Source organism: Gossypium raimondii, chromosome 3 (assembly GCF_025698545.1).
Source record: "Gossypium raimondii isolate GPD5lz chromosome 3, ASM2569854v1, whole genome shotgun sequence".
In the NCBI taxonomy this organism is placed as follows: Eukaryota; Viridiplantae; Streptophyta; class Magnoliopsida; order Malvales; family Malvaceae; genus Gossypium; species Gossypium raimondii.
In genome coordinates this window covers 44726869-44731633 of record NC_068567.1, presented here as the reverse complement: position 1 = coordinate 44731633, position 4765 = coordinate 44726869, and the positions used below count along the sequence as shown (strand labels likewise).

General features: G+C 33.4%; 1 non-coding gene across 1 annotated transcript; it reads left to right on the top strand.

Annotated features, from left to right (window-relative positions):
• Positions 1-4167: 4167 nt before the first annotated feature.
• On the top strand, positions 4168-4274 carry LOC128040255 (small nucleolar RNA R71). The gene has a single exon (XR_008194912.1). It is a non-coding gene; the product is annotated as a small nucleolar RNA R71 (small nucleolar RNA).
• The last annotated feature ends 491 nt before the right edge of the window (positions 4275-4765 follow it).

The following is a 4765-nucleotide window of genomic DNA, read 5'->3' as shown; positions in this document are numbered from 1 at the left end:
CACAAACTCTGATTTCATAGGCTCTAGCTAGGGTTCTCACTTCAGATCGTTCATTGATCTCGCAATTCTTCCCTCGACTAGGAGTAGTGTTTCTAGCGTTTCTAGATCGTCGGGATCTCTATGATGTTGCTTCAAGCTTGTTAGATTGATAGCCAAAACCATTCTGCCTTTTTAGACAATCACGAAGGAAATGATCGGTAGATCTAAAATGGAAACAAGCTCCCGACTTTGATCAACACTCACCAAAATGCCTTTTATTGCAATCATCATAAACAAGAATAGTTCTCTCAATATTCCTTACACTTCTGACACTAGCCGCTGAAGAATTAACATACTTAAAATTGCCTTGCCTCGATTTATCTCTACTAGTGAACTCTGAAAGGGCAGCCGATTGATTTGTCTCACTTCTAAATTTCTTCAATGGTTACGATTGTGTACGCTTGAATGACCCTCTTTTATTAAAATCTTGAAATCTTGAATCTGACTATTGTTTACTTTTGCTAATTTCTGAGCCCATTCTAAAACTTCTACAAATTCTCATAACTTTAATGCTACCACAAACATACGAATATCATCATTCAACTCGTCTTCAAATCTAATACACATTTCCTCCTCGCTTGATACAATATTATGAGTATATTTGCTTAGCTATACAAATTCTCATCCATACTCAGCTACAGACAGATTCCCTAATTTTAGCTCAAGAAATTATTTCTTTTTCTTGTCAATGAATAGCCGATTAACATACTTTTTCTTAAATTCAGTCTGGAAGAAGTCTCAACTAACACGATCATGTGATGTCATTATGCTTAAAGTATCCCACCACAAGTACGTTTCATCTTTTAGTAACGAGACAACACATCTCAAAAAATATTTAGGAGTGCACATCAACTCCACAAAGACTCTCTTTGTGTTCATTAACTAGTACTCAAATTTAGCAAGATCATCATCCACTTTGCCTCTGAATTCCTCCACTCTACACTTCCATATTTTATCTACAAACACTTGAGCAACTGCCACAGGTACAGGATTTTGAGGATTCAAGGGTGCTGGAAGAGGCACAGTAGGAGGTGGAGGTGGCGGAGTTGTAAGATTTGCTTGTTTGAATTAATTGAACCACTAGCTCATCATTTCGAGAAACACATTTTTCATATCGTCCCCAAAGCACTATGGAATTGATGCACTATTACTTACTTCTGGGTTTGAATCCTGACCATTACGTTTAGCTTTGTTAACTACAGCCCGGTTTGACTCAGCTGACTTCTAATACATATTCCACTACGCTAGTCCTATAACCGACTAAATCGTAAGTCTGATACAACTAAATGTAACACCCCTAACCCGTATTCATCGTTGAATTAGGGTTATAAAGCGTTACCAAACAATCGAAACCAATTAAACTAAAGAAATCAGAATATTAAACACATCATAAAATAATCAAATACATACATCTAATCCCTAAATCGAGCCCTCGAGGCCCTAAAAATATTTTAGAAGTAAATTGGGACCAATTTGAAACAAATTGAAAAGTCTAGGAAAAAGTCTCAAAAATTTGGAAACAGGGGTCACATGCCCATGTGGCCAGGTCGTCTAACCTTCGAACTAGGAACACACGGGTGTATGACACGCCCGTGTGCCAGGCCGAGTGTTAGGCCGTGTAACTCACTGACTTGCAACCTAAGGATATCATCAGATGACACACGATCGTGTCGCTAGGCCGCATGGACCCAAAAATTACCTATAATCAAGCCATTTCACATGCAATTCACAACTAACCAATATAACCATTTAAGTATGCATCCAATAGACATAAACATCATTCACCACTACACAAACATGACATTTTAATGTCCTAAAATCAACCAATCAATGTGCCATTCATAGGCACCACAATTATATCAAAACATCTACAATTAATACATATCAACATTAATTCATTTCATGTATAGTAACTTAGTTCAAACATATACCAAAATACACCACAAGTATTCACTTTCATACCATTTTAATTACACCAAAAAGAAACCTATTTACAAGAATGTTAAAATACCAATTGACATAGTTTAGTAAAGTATCAAATTGTACCAAACCAACATATTTAGCCACCTATGCATGCCACTACCCTAAGAGACAAAAACTACCAACTTGAATGGATAGTGTGAGCCGGTTGAATAATCCTTCCAAATTGTCAGTGACGGCTATCTACAAAACAATCGACAAAAACCAATAAGCTTACAAAGCTTAGTAAGGACATAGTATAACACTTAATCTAAATACCATTAAGTAAAGCTCATATAATATTTGATCTAGGTTTACTGGAGTACAAACAGGGGCATGAGAGTGCAATCAGGGATACCGAAGTACGGACAGGGGCACGAGAGTGTGATCAGGGGTACCGAAGTACAAACAGGGGCACGAGAGTGCAATCAGGGGTACCGAAGTACAAATAGAGGCATAAGAGTGCAATCAGGGTACAGAAGTACAAATATGGGCACGTCAGTGCAAGCAGGGGTACCGAAGTACAAACAGGGGCACGTAAGTGCAATCATTCAATAATTAATTATAAACATTTAATTAAAGGACTATATTATAAGAATGCAAGTAGAAATTTATTTACGTATTGAAACACTATGAACTTACCAACTATTTGATTTCGACCAACACATAAGGACTAATCCACTATTTTCCCTTTTCCTTGGTTATTATATTTTTTATCCAAGTTTTGATCTATATGATAACTAAATATAATATATTAATCTCATACGTATTACACATTCCATTCAATTTTCGTAACCCTTAACTTCTCATTAATTGCACATTTTTAGTAAACTTTTATAATTTTTACAATTTAGTCCTCTAACCCGAAAATCAACAAATTAACTATTTTCTTATAATCAAGTTACACATGAATATTATAGGCCATTTAAAGGTCCCTATTGTACATCAAATTCACTATCAAACCTTGAGATTTTGACATTTTAACAATTTAATCCTGATATCAAAATCTAACAAAAATCACTTCACAATTTAACCAAATACCATAATCAAAGCTTCAAGCACATGGTTATCATAAAAAACATTCAAGATTCATCAATGGTAACTTCCAAAATTTTATACAGATTCAAAAACAAAGGTATAGGCTAGTTGGTACATGCAATGAAATGAGCTTGACCGAATACCCTAGCTTCTTTCCATGGTGATTTTCAGTGGAGATAGGATGAAATGAAGATGATGAAAATGCTTTCTTAGCTTATTTTAGTTTTATTTACTAATTTACCTTTTTTCCCTTTAAAAATTATCAAAATTTCAATAATACAAAATCCATGTACATCCATTATCGACATATATGGTATAATTACCATTCAAGTCCATTAAATTTAATTTATAAGACCATTTGAATCTTTTAACTATTAGAACTCAACTTTTTCACCTTTTACGATCGAATCATTTTCAATTAATTAAGCATTTAAACATTAAAATTTTTTAACGAAATTTTAATACGAACTTAATAAAATCTTGTAGACACTAATAAATAATAAAATAATAATTTGCTCATTGAAACTGTGGTCCCAAAACCACTGTTCTGATATCACTGAAAATGGGCTGTTACATGGACCTAGTTGCAACGATCCCAAAAATAGAAAAATCACAGGAAATAAGCTCCAAAAGAACTCACGTACAAAGAAGATTATTATTGAACCTCCCTAAGCTCTTCAATGGTGTTTTCTTAAATATTTTGGTGAAAACACCACTAAAGAAGATGATGTTTATTTTTAGTTAATTTGTTTATTTAGTTTAATTAAAATTTACACATTCACCATTTAATCAACTTATAAAATATCATATATGCTTACCTATAACCATCCATCTTAGATAGTGATGGTCTAATTAGCATTTGAAGCCACAAAATTAAATTTCAAAAGCTATTGAATCCAATTTACTAATAAGAACAAAATTTCTCAACTTTTACAAATTAATCTTTTTTACTTAATTAACTATCTAAACGTTAAAATTTTTCCACCAGAAATTAATACAACCCCAATGTAACTCTATAAACAATAATGAAACAATAAAACATGACCTCGCATATCAAAATTGTGGTCCTGAAACCACTGTTTCTAACACCCCTAAAAAACGGGATATTATAGTTTTCGTCAAGTCCATTGTAGACCATGGTATGGACACTTGCGCAACATCAACTTAAAGCACTCTCATGCCTCATATAATGACTCTCCTTTCAATTGCTGAAAACTCATAATATCCATATGAAGTTTCTTGGTCCAACTCGGGGAAAAATACTTTGCCGAAAATTTGCTCGCCAGTTGTAACACCCCCAAAATAGGGTCTAAGAGTTTTAGGGGTAATTTAGGAATTTTAGCGTTAGAGTGTTTAGAATTTTGTGACATGGTATATCGATAATATTTTCAATTATGGTTTTTAGAAAACCAAATCAATTTTTGAAAAAGTGTTCTATAAACCTTTAATTTTAGAAAAAAATGATTGATTTGTAATAGGGTTATGATTGTGAGCATCTATGCTGCAGTTTTACCAAATTTTAAAATTGAACATAAACACCCCTACCTACAGCTTGTTTTCACGTTATTTTCTCTTCGTCCCTTTACTCTTCCAATCTCCCACATTCAAAATTCTTTGTTAAATCTTCATTCTTTTAATTTTCATCATCACCCAAGTCTTTAATCTTCATAATACTTTAAGAAAACACCCCAAAATTTAATTAATTCTTTCATCTTCTCCACTTGTGGGT